A 15,169-nucleotide genomic window follows, 5' to 3' on the forward strand; every position below is an offset into this window, starting at 1 on the left:
GCGTGGGTAAAGTTTACTCGTGTATCAGGAGGAGCAGGTAAAGAAGTCACAATTTTAAGAGATACAGGAGCTAGTCAATATTTAATGATAAGAGATGAGGAATTATGTAGTTTGGGAAGAATATTGCCAGGAAAGGTGGTGATATGTGGAATTCAGGGTGAGAGGAGTAGCGTTCGATTATATAAGGTAAGGTTGGAGAGTCCAGTGAAGAGTGGTGAAGTCATAGTAGAAGTAATAGATAAACTGTCTTGTCCAGGAATACAGTTTATCTTGGGTAATGATATAGCTGGATCGCAGGTGGGAGTGATGCCTACTGTGGTTCATAAGCCAGTGGAAAATCAGTCAACTGAAGGGTTGAAGGACGAATATCCTGGGATTTTTCCGGATTGTGTAGTAACAAGGTCGCAAAGTCACAGGTTAAGACAAGAGGAGAAATCAAAGAGTGAAGATGAAGTTGAAGTGCAATTATCAGAAACGATTTTAGATCAGGTGGTTGTAAAAGAACAAGTACATGTGGAGGATGAGGCGTATATTTTTAGTTCAGGAAAATTGGCAGAGTTACAACAGAAAGATGTAGAAATAAAATGGATATATCAGAAAGCATATACGGAAGAGGAATCTGAGAGTATACCAGAGTGTTATTACCGTAAAAATGATGTCTTGATGAGAAAATGGAGACCCGTGCATATGCAGGTGGATGAAAAGTGGGCAGAAGTTCATCAAGTAGTATTGCAGGTAGGGTATAGAAAGGAGGTGTTGTAAGTTGCACATGAGGTACCAGTGGGAGGTCATTTGGAAATAAGGAAAAATCAAGCTAAAATCCAGAAACATTTTTATTGGCCTGGACTACATAAAGATGTAGTTACATTTTGTCAATTATGTCACACATGTCAAGAGATAGGGCAACCTCAAGCAGTGATAAAACCAGCGCCCTTAATACCCATTCCAGCATTTGAGGAACCTTTTACAAGGGTCCTAATTGATTGTGTAGGACCGCTTCTGAAAACAAAAAGTGGGAATCAATATCTTTTGACTGTAATGGATGTGTCTACTAGGTTTCCAGAGGCCATTCCAGTACGTTATATTACAACTAAAAGGATTGTGGAGGAGTTACTTTCTTTACTAGATATGGACTACCCACAGAAATTCAATCGGGTCAAGGATCAAATTTTACTTCAAAATTATTCAAAGAAGTTATGGATAGCTTAGGAATAAAACAATTTAAATCAACTGCGTACCATCCAGAATCGCAGGGAGCGTTAGAAAGGTGGCATCAGTCATTAAAGACAATGATGAGGGTTTATTGTCAAGATTATCCAGAGGATTGGGGTAAAGGAATCCCATTCGTATTGTTTGCAATTAGGGATGCACCTAATGAGTCTACCAAATTTAGTCCTTTTGAACTAATTTTTGGTCATGAGGTAAGAGGACCACTTAAATTGATTCAAGAAAAATTGGTGGGTGAGAAATCGGAAATTACACTATTGGATTACGTGTCAAATTTTAGGGAACGATTAAATAGAGCAGTTGAATTGGCTAGACAACATTTGAAAGTTGCACAAAATGTGATGAAACGGGTAGCGGACAAGAAATCCAAAGTTCGTAGTTTCGCCAGTGGGGATAAAGTTTTAGTGTTGTTACCAGTGGTAGGGGAGCCTTTAAAAGCTAGGTTTTGTGGACCGTATCAGATTGAAAGGAAATTAAGTGAGGTGAATTATGTGGTAAAAAACACCAGATAGAAGGAAAACTCACCGGGTGTGTCATGTGAATATGCTGAAAAAGTACTTTGAAAGTGAAGGAGAGAAAAAGGAGGTTTTAATGATTCTAACTCAAAGTGACGAACCAAATCCAGATGACTGTGAATTTGACATACCTCAAATTAAATTGGAAATTGAGGATGTTCTTAAAAATTGGGATGAATTGTTAAGTTACCTTCCAGAGGAAAACAAACTGACCTGAAAGAGTTATTGATATCACATGGGCAAGTTTGTAGAGATAAATTGGTAAGTACTAAAATAGCTATACATGATATAGATGTGGGAAATTCTGTTCCTATCAAACAACACCCATGTAGACTTAATCCTTTAAATTTGGCACAGGTTAACAGAGAGATTGAGAGTATGCTCACAAATGGCATAATTGAAGTGGGTTGCAGCCAATGGAGCTCACCCATAGTGATGGTACCTAAACCAGATGGTACCCAACGGTTGTGTGTGGACTATAGAAAGGTGAATGCAGTTACAAGAACGGATTCTTATCCTATCCCACGTTTGAAGGATTGCATGGAGAAATTGGGACAATCTGCTTTTATTTCCAACTTCCAGACATGGAAAGAACATTTAAACCATCGTATGGAGTTCTTCGATCGACTTCAGGGGGCGGGTTTGGTGATGAACCTAGCCGAAAGAGAATTTGGAGAACCGCTAATCACTTTCCTTGCGGAGTTTCTGTTATCCTCAAGACGAAGGGAAATAATGCGATTTCTTAGCATGAATGGCTTTGATCGAACAGTTGTGCAAACGTTTTGTGACCCCCCGCCGGGTCGGAGAATGGCCGTTGGTCGCCGTGAATCCCGCCCCTGCCGAAGTCTCCGGTACCGGAGATTGGGCGGGGGCGGGAATCGGGCCGCGTCGGTTGGCGGGACCCCCCGCTCAATTCTCCCCCGGATGGGCCGAAGTCCCGCCCAGAAATTGCCTGTCCCACCGGCGTAAATCAAACCTGGTATTTACCGGCGGGACTAGGTGGCGTGGGCGGGCTCCGGGGTCCTGGGGGGGGCGCGGGGTGATCTGACCCCGGGGGGTGCCCCCACGGTGGCCTGGCCCGCGATCGGGGCCCACCGATCCGCGGGCGGGCCTGTGCCATGGGGGCACTCTTTCCCTTCCGCCTCCGCCACGGCCTCCACCATGGCGGAGGCGGAAGAGACTCTCCCCACTGCGCATGCGCAGGAAACTGTCGGCAGCCGCCTGCGCTCCCGCGCATGCGCCGCATTTCCGCGCCAGCTGGCGGGGCACCAAACGCCATTTCCGACAGCTGGCGGGACAACAAATGCCATTTCCGCCAGCTGGCGGGGCGGAAATCCCTCCGGCGTCGGCCTAGCCCCTCAATGTTGGGGCTCGGCCCCCAAAGATGCGGAGCATTCCGCACCTTTGGGCCGGCGCGATGCCCGTCTGATTGGCGCCGTTTTTGGCGCCAGTCGGCGGACATCGCGCCATTGGGGGAGAATTTTGCCCCAGATTCTAAAGAGAAATACCGAGGAGTAGAGGACTGGATGGATCGTGCAGAGACTTTGTTCAAAGAGACAGTCAATCGAGAAGGATTTTGGTTGGAGGAAGAAGAGCAAAGAAAAATGGACTATATTATTATACCTGTTTGAGTGTGTTGTTTTCTTTAAATGAAAATGTATATTTACTGTGTATATTTCTTAGTGGGTGGTGCAAAAGTGAAAAATGAAACCATCTTGAAGTTGATGGATTTTTTTTCTTGGGGGGAGGTGTCATGTGAGAGTGCCTTTAAGAACTGGATGTTTAAGCAACGTACCTTTAAGAAAACAGTGATGTCATAGAGTGGGTGGAGCTCAGCTCAGTTCAGCCATTTTGCAGGTTGGTTTTGCAATTTAAAAAGTGCTTGGCTGGTTTTGTTGAGAGCAGTTTAAAAAGTGCCTGGCTGGTTTTGCTGAGAGCAGTTCAAAAGTGCCTGGCTGTTTTGCTGTGAGCAGTTTGAAAGTAGAAAGCCAGTTTGAGACAGCACTTTGAGAAGTTCTGGTTTGCTGTGAGTGCTTGAAGGGAGAAAGCCAGGTTTGAGAAAGCAGCTTGGGGTGTGTCTGTGTGTTTCCAGAGAGTTTGCAGGAAGAAAGCAAGGTGCTGGAGCTGAAGTCACCCAAGCTAATATATCTCTGCCATTCTACAGAATATATATATATCCTTTAACCTGATGTGATACTGTTTAAAGGTGTTAAGTCTCTTGGAAGTTTGAAGGAACATTTTAAGGAGTTATTTACTGTTGCAATATTTTCTGAGTTATCTTTGAATTAAGGGGTGTTAAGAGATCCAATGTTTATTTAAGATGTTAAGTTGAGTTCATGGAATAAACATTGTTTTGTGTTTAAAAACCCACGTGTCCATAATTGTAATCCCACACCTAGGGAAAAAGCCATGTGCTAGGAAAAGCAACAAATACATTAAAGGGTGAGGTTGGTTGAACTCCATGATACATTTTGGGGTTCTGAAAACACCTCGCCCATAACACTTGATAGAATGATCGATTAATGTCTACCAAGACCAAAATTATTTTATTTCAGTTCATCTAAAAGCAACGCCTTGCATAAAAAATACAACAGGAATCAACTTGGTATTTTTACTTTCTTACTCCATGTGCATAGTCAGAGATGAATTGGCGACAGGTGAACTCTGAGCAGGGTTTCTGAGCATCAATAGCAGATGCTGTTCAGAGTAAGGGAGAGTAAAAAAAGGGCAATTCTTGTTTGGTATATTGCTTTCTCCGAGTACGTCTTTGCTATAAAATTACAATTGCCAATTCAAGCTATCACTGTGACTGTCAAAAAAGATTTATAAGATGACAATACTACAAACACAGACTCTGAAAATTGTCTGGTCTTAACAATGTGTTTTTTAACAGGATGGCAGAATCACAGAAAGTGCTGAGCAGCATCAAAGTTTTTTTGATGTTTGGTTATTGTGCACTAGAGCTCCTTTAATGGGCTTGAATGTACCTGTCAGCAGCTAGGTTTCATATGTTGAGATAACAGATCCTGACAGGTGCTGGGAGTGCCAAGCTGCTACTGTTGCATGTGTCATATCCTCCAGGAGTGCATGCCCTCAAATTAGCTCCTTCTGAGATTGCAGAGCAATATAGCCTTGTGAGGATGACTGTTTGGGGACTACTGCAGCATATAATTGCACTCATTAACCCGTCGAATGCTGCTTTCTAATTTAGTCACTGGGGACGGCTTCCTTGGCTGCTGATGAGTTCAAGAGCCTTCGTCCAGGTTTTTAAAAACACATCAAAGATGAACTTGGACGCATTGTTATGTGAAATTCCCTGGACTGTGCTATAAGTATTTTCTATGCCTGCAATAAATTAATTAATAAGTGGCTCTCAGACTTATACAAGAGGTGTTTTTTAGAAAATAAATTTCATGTTTAGCCCACAGTTCAATATTTTCAAAATCAAATATCAATCATTGAGTGAATACTTCGCCCCTAAGGAGCCTTTGCAACAAAAGACATTGGCCAAGATTTTCACATGATCTGTTCTGTCGGCTGAAAAGTACCTCCACCTGCTCAATGATCTTGCTGCTGACACTAGCAGTTTTGTCAGGGTCAATCTTGCCGAGTGGGACAATTGCCAACATTTACTGTAAGGCATGATGGTAAAGGAGGGAAATGGTTACCATGGTGCCGTAAGGCATAATGGGAAAAGTGGACAATGATTAACATTAAACAGACAAACAAGGTATCCTTTACCCCCCTGATGGGAGATGGATGTTCACCAACCTCACCACTCCAGCTTGGGAGAAGATTGCCAGTGCCAACAGGGTTCGCAGGAGAACTGCCATCCAGTGCTGGAGAAGCATCAAAGATCTCATCCTTTCTACCAGGGTAAGTCGAACTTCTCCTCACTCTCAACTCTCACGCTCACACGCCCACCAGATAATCGCAGGGTTACAGTCCAGAGGCATTCCACACACTGCCACCAATGACTCTCTCACACATTTGACACCGTCATCTCTTCCCCCGTTCTGTGCACTTCATGCCCTCAGCCCTTACACAGGTCTGCTCAGAACCCACAGAACTCAGGCGTCCTTATCATCTGCCTCGGCATCTCTCCTGATCGCAATCTGTTCATGTAGAGCTAGATCACCTAGAATAGGAGGGATAGATCCTGGACCAGAGGGGGAATGCCAAAGCTCAGGACTCTAACGAGTTTGAGGAATGTGCGGCAGAGCAGGCAGGTGTGAAACGGAATCGTGCCTGCATCAAGGGTGAGACTGGCATCACCCAACCAAGTGAGGACCCATCGCCATCTCGCCATTCAGCTGATGAAGTAGATCATAGAATTTACAGCGCAGAAGGAGGCCATTCAGTCCATCGAGTCTGCTCCGGCTCTTGGAAAGAGCACCCCACTTAAGCCCACACCTCCACCCTATCCCCGTAACCCAGCAACCCCATCTAACTTGAAAAAATATATATTTTTAAAATTAAAGTTTTGCAAAGTTTTTCATAATAAATAGTAATAATCCTAACACAGCAAAATAGAGTGAACATTAACATAGTGCAAAAAGAGAATATACAATAGCAATTGACTAGACGTGACCTCACGCACCTCAGTCTTCCCACACCCTCCCAACGGAGCACTCACCCCCACTCCCCTACGGGTCGCTGCTGCTGCTAACGTTTTAATTTTCCCTGAGAAGCCATCGGACGGTATTATGCCCCCGCTCAACAGCAGCAGCTCTGTACACTTGGCAAAATTATTTACACACATAAGTAGGCACCTGTTCGTGGTGTTGTCGTCCCTTGCTTCTCCCAAACGGAGTTCGCTGCCGTTGTCGTCTCGTTCCGCTTCTGCGCACTTCCGCTTCTGCGGCCCCCCCATCTTCCCCGTTTTCTCTGTTCCTGTGGACGTTAAGTTTGTTAACGTTTCCTGCCTCCCCCTTCCCCTCCCTAGATCTCCTCTATTGTTCCGTCTCTTCCCTCTACCCCCCCTCACCCCACTCCTGTCTCCCCCCCCCCGCCCCCCCCCCCCCCCGCCGTGGCTCGCCTTTCCTTCCTCTTAGATTTAGCTGTTCTCCCCCACCCCACCCTCTCCCGGTCTATCTCTCCCTCTCATGCTTTGGCTACTCTCCCCTGTTTCTTGGCTACCTGGCTATTCTTCTGTTTGTTTGTTGGCCACAAACAGGTCTCGGAACAATTGGGTGAATGACTCCCACATTCTGTGGAAGCCGTCGTCTGACCCTCGGATGGCGAATTTAATTTTCTCCATTTGGAGAGATTCCGAGAGGTCGGACAGCCAGACTGCAGCTTTGGGTGGTGCTGCTGACCGCCAACCGAACAGGATTCTGCGGCGGGCAATCAGGGAGGCAATGGCAAGGGCGTCCGCCCTCCTCCCCAGGAATAGATCTGGCTGGTCTGAAACCCTGAAGACTGCCACTTTCGAGCATGGCTCCACCCTCACCCCCACCACCTTGGACATTGCCTCGAAGAAGGCTGTCCAGTACCCCGCAAGTCTGGGGCAGGACCAGAACATGTGGGCGTGGTTGGCCGGGCCGCCTTGGCACTGTTCATATCTGTCCTCCACCTCCAGGAAGAATCTACTCATACAAGTTCATGTTAAGTGGACTCTATGTACCACTTTTAGTTGCGTCAGGCTGAGCCTTGCGCACGTGGAGGTGGAGTTGACCCTATGCAGTGCTTTGCTCCAGAGTCCCCACCCTATTTTGATCCCCAGCTCCTCCTCCCACTTCATTCTTGTTGCGTCCAATACGGTGTCTGCCCCTTCTACCAGTCAGTCATACATGTCACTACAGTTTCCTTTATCTAGTATGCTTGTGTCCAGTAATTCTTCCAGTAGTGTCTGTCGTGGTGGTTGTGGGTATGTCCCTGTCTCCTTTCGTAGGAAGTTTTTTTAGTTGCAGGTACCTTAGCTCGTTCCCCCTGGCTAGCTGGAATTTCTCTGTCAGTTCGCCCAGTGTTGCGATCCTGCTGTCCGTGTATAGGTCCCTGACTGTCAGTGTCCTTCTGTTCTGTCCCCAACTTTTGAAGGTGGCGTCAGTCAGCGCTGGTGTAAACCTATGGTTGTTGCAGATGGGAGCTTTACCCGACATTCTGGTCAGGCCAAATTGTTGCCGTAGTTGGTTCCAGGACTGGAGGGTGGCTATTACTGGAGCCACTGCTGGAGTGTTTTTTGGGTGGGGATGGGGATGAGCGCACCACCGTGGCGAGGGCCCGGAGGGAGGTCCCGATGCAGGAGCCCTCTTCTGCGCACACCCACTCGGCTTCTGGCTCCTTGATCCATCCCCTTATTCGCTCGGCCGTCATCGCCCAGTGCTAAAGTTGTAGGTTTGGGAGGGCTAGCCCCCCCCTGGATTTCATTTTTTGTAAGACCTTCTTTGGGATCCTAGCATTCTTCCCCCCCCAACCTCCGCCCCCCCCACCCCACCTCCCCATAGGAACGCCATGATTAGTTTGTCCAGTGCTTTGAAAAAGGCCTTGGGGATGTAGATCGAGATGGATCTGAATAGGAAGAGGTACCTGGGCAGCACGTTCATTTTGATCGTCTGGACTCTCCCCGCGAGGGAGAGTGGGAGTGTGTTCCATCTTTGCAGGTCCTTTTTTACTTCCTCTGTCAGACTGGTGAGGTTCCATTTGTGGATCCCTTTCCAGTCATGGGCTATTTGGATCCCCAGGTAGCGGAATTTGTGTCGGGCTTGTTTAAGCAGCAGTCCCGTTTGGGCTGCCCCACCTTATTGTGGGTGTACCGGGAAGAGCTTTTGATAATGTTGAGTTTGTAGCCCGAGAAGGCGCCAAACTCTTTCAGGAGCGCGATGATTCCATCCATGCTGCTCTGTGGATCCGAAATGTAGAGGAGCAGGTCATCTGCATAGAGTGAGACTCTGTGCTCTCTGCCGCCCCTTCGGGTCCCCCTCCAGCTTTTTGCTGTTCTGAGCGCAATTGCTAATGGTTCGATCGCTAGAGCGAACAGCAGCGGGGACAGTGGGCATCCTTGTCTGGTGCCCCTGTGCAGCTGGAAGTATCAGGAGTTGGTATTGTTGGTCCGTACGTCGCCATGGGAGCGTTGTATAGGAGCTTTACCCAGGAGGTGAACCCTCTTCCAAGCCCGAACCCCTCCAGTACCTCTATGAGGTATTTCCATTCGACTCTGTTGAAGGCCTTTTCTGCATCGAGGGAGACGATCACCTCTGGTGTTCTCTCTCCGGAGGGGGTCATTATCACGTTCAGCAGGCGCCTAATGTTCGAGGTAAGCTGTCTACGTTTGACAAAGCCTGTCTGGTCCTCTGCGACCACCTCAGGTACACAGTCTTCTAACCTTCTGGCTCGGATTTTGGCCAGTATTTTGGCATCTGCATTCAGCAGTGAGATGGGTCTGTATGACCCACATTCCGTTGGGTCTTTGTCTTTCTTAGGTATCAGCGAGATTGAGGTCTGTGCTAGCGTGGGCGGCAATATGCCCCTCGCTAGCGAGTCTGTGAACATATCCCGCAGGTGCGGGGCCAGTGCTGTCCCGGCGTCTTCCTCGCCTGCATGGAGCTAATGTTGTCCATGATCTCTCCCAGTGCGAGTGGTGCTTCCAAGCCCTGTTTTTTGCCCTCCTCCACGACTGGAATGTCCAGTCTAACAAGGAACCGTTTCATCCCAAACTCCCCCATTGGGGGCTCTGAGGTGTACAGCCCTTGGTAGAAGGCCTTGAAGGTTTTGTTGATCTTTTCTGGTTCTGTTTCAGGCATGCCTCTGGTATCCCTGATTTGTGCAATCTCTCTGGTGGCTGCCTGCTTTCTCAGCTGGTGTGCCAACAGGCGGCTGGCTTTGTCTCCGTGTTCGTATAGGGTCCCACGTGCCTGGCGGAGTTGGTGCACTGCTTTCCTGGTGGAGAGCAGGTCAAAGTACCTTTTGTAGCTCTTTCCTCTCCGCCAGCAGCTCTACGGTCGGGGCCTCGGAGTATTTAAGGTCTACCTCCAGTATGGAGTCGACCAGCTGCTGCCTCACCACCCCTTCCTCCCTATCTCTTTGCGCTTTGAAAGCGATGATTTCCCCTCTTAGTACAGCCTTTAGTGCTTCCCAGAACGTGGAGGGTGAGACCTCCCCGTTCTGGTTGTTCTCTGTGTACTCTGCTATGGCCCGTGATAACCTTTCATTGAAGGCCTTGTGCGCTAGCAGGGCGACGTCCAACCTCCATGAGGGGCGTTGGGCCCTGCCCGTCTCCAGCCTCACGTCCATGTAGTGTGGAGCGTGGTCTGATATCACAATAGCAGAGTATTCCACCTTGTCTATCCCTGGAAGCACCGTTTTCCCTCCCACAAAGAAGTCAATTCTGGTGTATACGTTGTGTACTGGGGAGAAGAAGGAGAATTCCTTCTCCCCCGTGTGAGCGAACCTCCAGGGGTCCACCGCTCCCATCTGCTCCATAAAGTGACTGAGTTCCCTTGCCATGCTTGAGGTTTTCCCCGTTTTGGGGTTTGATCTGTCTGTCTTTGGGTCCTGTACACAGTTGAAGTCCCCCCCCCCCATGATTAGTCGATGCGTCGCTATGTCAGGGATTTCTGCCATGGTCTTCTTGATGAAGCTCATGTCATCCCAGTTGGGTGCGTACACGTTAACAGTACTACCGGTGCCCCATCCAGGGCCCCGTTGACCATGATATACCGTCCCCCTGGGTCCGTAACTGTCCTTGTCGCCCTAAACATCGTCCTCTTGCCGATCAATATCGCCACCCCCCTGGCCCTTGTTCCATAGCAGGAATGGTAGGTTTGTCCCACCCAGCCCTTTCTTACCCGCAGTCGGTCCCGCTCTCTCAGGTGTGTCTCTTGGAGGAAGACTATTTTGTCCCTCATATTTCTTAGGTGGGTGAGGACTCTGGATCTCTTCACTGGGCCATTGAGTCCCCTTACGTTCCAGGTGACTATCCTGGTGGGGGTCTTCTGCCCCTTCGTTCCTGTGGGATTAACCATACTTACCTGGTGGATGCACCCCTACCCTCCGGGGTTTCCCTTTGTTAGGGGGCCGCCCAGGATGGCCGCTGTCATTGCTCTCTCTATGCGGTCGGGTCCCTGCGCTCCAGGGTTTCCCTTTGTTCCGGGGGCACCCGACATGGCCGCCCACTGTGCGTCCGCCATGCGGGTAGTCCCCTGCACTCTGGGGTCTCCCTTCGCCCAGAGACCGCACTGGGTGGGTGCTTGCAGCGATTCCTTGTTTCGAGCCCTTGGTTGTGGCACTTTGTAGCCCAATTCCTTTTCTAGCCCTGTTTGTCCCTCCTTCTCTGTGTCGCCCCTCCCCGGTCTCTCCTTCCCTGTGTCACCCCCCCCTCCCGGTCTCTCCCCTTTCCCCCCTCTCCTTTGTACCCCTCCTTTGTCCCTCTTTGGCCAGTTCCTGTCCCAGTTTGCTCTCCCGTCTCTGTTGAGTGGTTCCCCCCACCTCCAGCCTGGCGCCTTCCCCCCTGTTGGGGGCACGCTGCGGCCCTGCTTTGTTGCATGCCCCCGGCGCTAGCTTTCCCGCTAGTACGGTGGCCCCCCCCTCTCGGGAGTTACTGTCTCGCTTCTCCCCTGCCCGGCCTCTCCAGTTTTCTGCCCGCTCTTCCCCTATCCTACCCTACACTCCTCTTGCTTGCTCTCCTGTGTCCGCTACTCTCGTTCCCTCGTGCTGGGGCCTGGCCTCCAACCTGAAGCGGTCCCTCGGGCAGTGATCTGTTTTTAGTTCAGGGTGCGCTCGCCATGGCGGCGGCAGGGGGGCCTGGCGTTGCCTCACCCCTCCCCTCCCCCCCGTCGGCGTGTTGTTGCCCCCTGCCAGGGGCCCCTCATTTCTACCTTCGCTGGCGGTTTTCCAGCCCATGTTCCTCGACACACTTGTTTGCTTCAGCAGGGGCTGTAAAGAAGTATTCTCTTTCTTGGTATGTGACCCAGAGTTTCGCTGGGTACAGCATACCAAAACGCACATCACTCTTGCGAAGAGCTGCTTTCGCTCTATTAAACTCGGCCCGTCTCCTGGCTAGGTCTGCCCAATGTCCTCATAAATTCTAATGGCATGTCCTTCCCATTTGCAGGTTCTGTTTTTATTGGCCCAGCGTAGGATCGTTTCCCTATCTTGGTACCGGTGCAGTTTAGCTATGTGGTAAACCACTGTGTTCTTATATTAAGCTTTGTACGGTAGAACCTGCACTACAGGTTCACCTGAGCCCCTGCATGCTAGCCGGGTTATAAATATGCGTGGCCTTCAGCTAGCAGCCATTTCGTCAGCTGCTGTAGGAGGCCACACATCTGATACTAATAAAGCCTCAGTTTGAATTCAACTTCGTCTCCAGCCAAATTGATCGTGCCTCAATTTATTAGTATCTGTTTCAGAAGATGGACCTCCGGACTAAACCAGATCGACTGCAGCTGGATCCACACGCAAGCGACGCCAGAAAGGACTTTCAGCACTGGCTAGCTTGTTTTGAAACGTATATCAACGCGGCGCCGACCCCTGTTCCAGAGGCTCAGAAGATTCAAATCTTGTACTCCGGACTCAACTCTAAAATCTTCCCGCTGATCCAGGATGCGCCCAATTATGCTGACCTTACGACTCGACTCAAAGTGAGTCATGAGCAGAAGACGAACATGCTCTTTGCCAGACATGCGCTCGCAACGCGTACTCAACTACCTGGTGGGTCACTCGAGGACGTCTGGAGGGCCCTGATCCCACTAGTTCGGTACTGTGACTGCCAGGACGTTACAGCTAAGGAGCACTCAGATCTCCTTATGAGGGACGCTTTTGTAACTGGGATTGGGTCCGATGTTATCAGGCAGCGGCTCCTAGAAGGGGCCACGCGCGACCTCGCAGAGACTAAAACACTAGCGTTTTCCATGACGGTCGCCCTGCGCAATGTACAGTTCTACGCCACCAACCGCGCGGCCCACTCCTCCTACGCTTCATGGGCCCCACAGGCAGCCGCCCCAGCGGGGGCACTGCCCAACTAGTACACCTGAGCAACGCGCCAGCCGTTGATCTCCGGAGGGCCCCGATGCTATTTTTGCAGCCGACAAAGACAACCCCGCCAACGCTGCCCGGCCCGCGCTTCCCTTTGTAAGCCCTGCGGGAAGAAGGGCCACTACACAGCGGTGTTCCAGGCCCGCTCAGCGGCAGCGGTCGCCCCCCCCCCCCCCGGTCACGGACAATGGGTGCAGCTATCCTCCCCTCCTCCCCAGGCCATGTGCGAGCAATGGGCACCGCCATCTTCTTCCCCGCACAACACGTGCGTCTCATGGGCGCCGCCATCTTGCTCCACCCCCACAATGTGCGTTCCATGGGCGCCGCCATTTTGTGACCCCCAGGACCTCCGGGCGCCGCCATCTTGTCCACCCCGGAGCACACGGAGACCAACGGCGTTTCAGGACCCCGACGCAGCGGCCGCCTCACTACCAGACGATCAACCATGACGCGCATCCATGGTAATTGACCAGTCCAGACCATACACTCTGACCAACGCATCCACCAGCGTGAAAGTCAACGGCCATGTGACCTCCTGCCTACTGGACTCCGGGAGCACCGAGAGCTTTGCACATCCAAATACGGTAAGGCACTGCTCCCTTAAGGTATACCCTACCAATCAAAGTATCTCCCTGGCCTCCAGATCCCATCGCGTAGCGACCCGGGGGTACTGCACGGTCACGCTCACAGTCCAAGGCGTAGAGTTCCACGGTTTCGCCTCTACGTCTTCCCTAACCTCTGCGCTGCACTTATCCTTGGCCTGGATTTTCAGTGCAACCTCCAGAGCCTGACCCTTAAATTCGGCGGACCTTTACCACCCCTCACTGTGTGCAGCCTCCTTCCCTCTTTGCCAATCTAACTCCAGATTGCAAACCCGTCGCCACCAGGAGCAGACGGTACAGCACCCAGGATAAGGCCTTCATCAAGTCTGAGGTGCAGCGGTTGCTTCAGGAGGGAGTCATCGAGGCCAGCGACAGCCCCTGGAGAGCTCAAGTGGTAGTGGTTAAGTCTGGGGAGAAAATGTGAATGGTCCTGGACTACAGCCAGACCATCAACGGGTACACGCAGCTCGACGCGTACCCTCTCCCACGCATATCTGACATGGTTAACCAGATTGCACAGTACCGGGTCTTCTCAACAGTGGACCAAAAATTCGCTTACCACCAGCTCCCCATCCGTAAATCGGACCAGCCATACACCGCCTTCGAGGCAGACGGCCGGCTATATCACTTCCTTAGGGTCCCCTTCGGCATCACCAATGGGGTTTCGGTCTTCCAAAAGGAGATGGACCGAATAGTCGACCGGTACGGCTTGCGGGCCACGTTTCCGTACCTAGACAATGTGACCATCTGCAGCCATGATCAGCAGGACCATGACGCCAACCTTGCTAAATTTCTCCGCACCGCCACTCTCCTCAAACTCACGTACAACAAGGAGAAGTGTGTGTTCCGTACAAACCGCTTAGCCATCCTCGGCTATGTGGTCCAGAACGGAGTTCTGGGGCCCGATCCCGACCGCATGCGCCCCCTCATGGAGCTTCCCCTCCCCCACTGCCCCAAGGCCCTCAAACGCTGCCTGGGGTTCTTCTCGTATTACGCTCAATGGATCCCAAACTCTGCGGACAAGGCCCGCCCACTCATACAGTCCACTCATTTCCCCCTGACGGCAGAGGCCCAACAGGCCTTCGCCCGGATCAGAGCTGATATTGCCAAGGCCACAATGCACGCTGTAGACGAAACACTTCCTTTCCAAGTAGAAAGCGATGCATCGGACGTCGCCCTTGCCGCCATCCTCAACCAGGCAGGCCCGTGGCATTCTTTTCCCGCACCCTCCATGCCTCCGAAATTCGGCACTCATCCGTCGAAAAGGAGGCCCAGGCTATCGTTGAGGCTGTGCAACATTGGATGCATTACCTGGCCGGCAGGAGATTCACTCTCCTCACTGACCAACGGTCGGTAGCCTTCATGTTCAACAACACACAGCGAGGCAAGATCAAAAATGACAAAGTCTTGCGGTGGAGAATCGAGCTCTCCACCTATAATTACGAGATTAAGTATCGCCCTGGCAAACTCAACGAGCCCCCAGATGCCCTAACCCGAGGTACATGTGCCAGCGCACAGGTAGACCGACTCTTGACCCTGCACAACAGCCTTTGTCACCCAGGGGTCACTCGGTTGTACCACTTCATTAAGGCACAAAATTTGCCCTACTCCGTCGAGGTAGTAAGGACGATCACCAAGGACTGCCAGGTCTATGCGGAGGGCAAACCGCACTTCTACCGGCCGGACCGTGCACATCTGGTGAAGGCCTCCCGCCCCTTTGAACGCCTCAGCGTGAATTTCAAAGGCCCCCTCCCCTCCTCCGACCGACACACGTATTTCCTCAGTGTGATCGATGAATACTCCCGTTTTCCCTTCGCCATCCCATGCCCCGACATGACGTCTGCCACCGAC

The sequence above is a fragment of the Scyliorhinus torazame genome, chromosome 9, assembly GCF_047496885.1.
Source record: "Scyliorhinus torazame isolate Kashiwa2021f chromosome 9, sScyTor2.1, whole genome shotgun sequence".
Classification (NCBI taxonomy): Eukaryota; Metazoa; Chordata; class Chondrichthyes; order Carcharhiniformes; family Scyliorhinidae; genus Scyliorhinus; species Scyliorhinus torazame.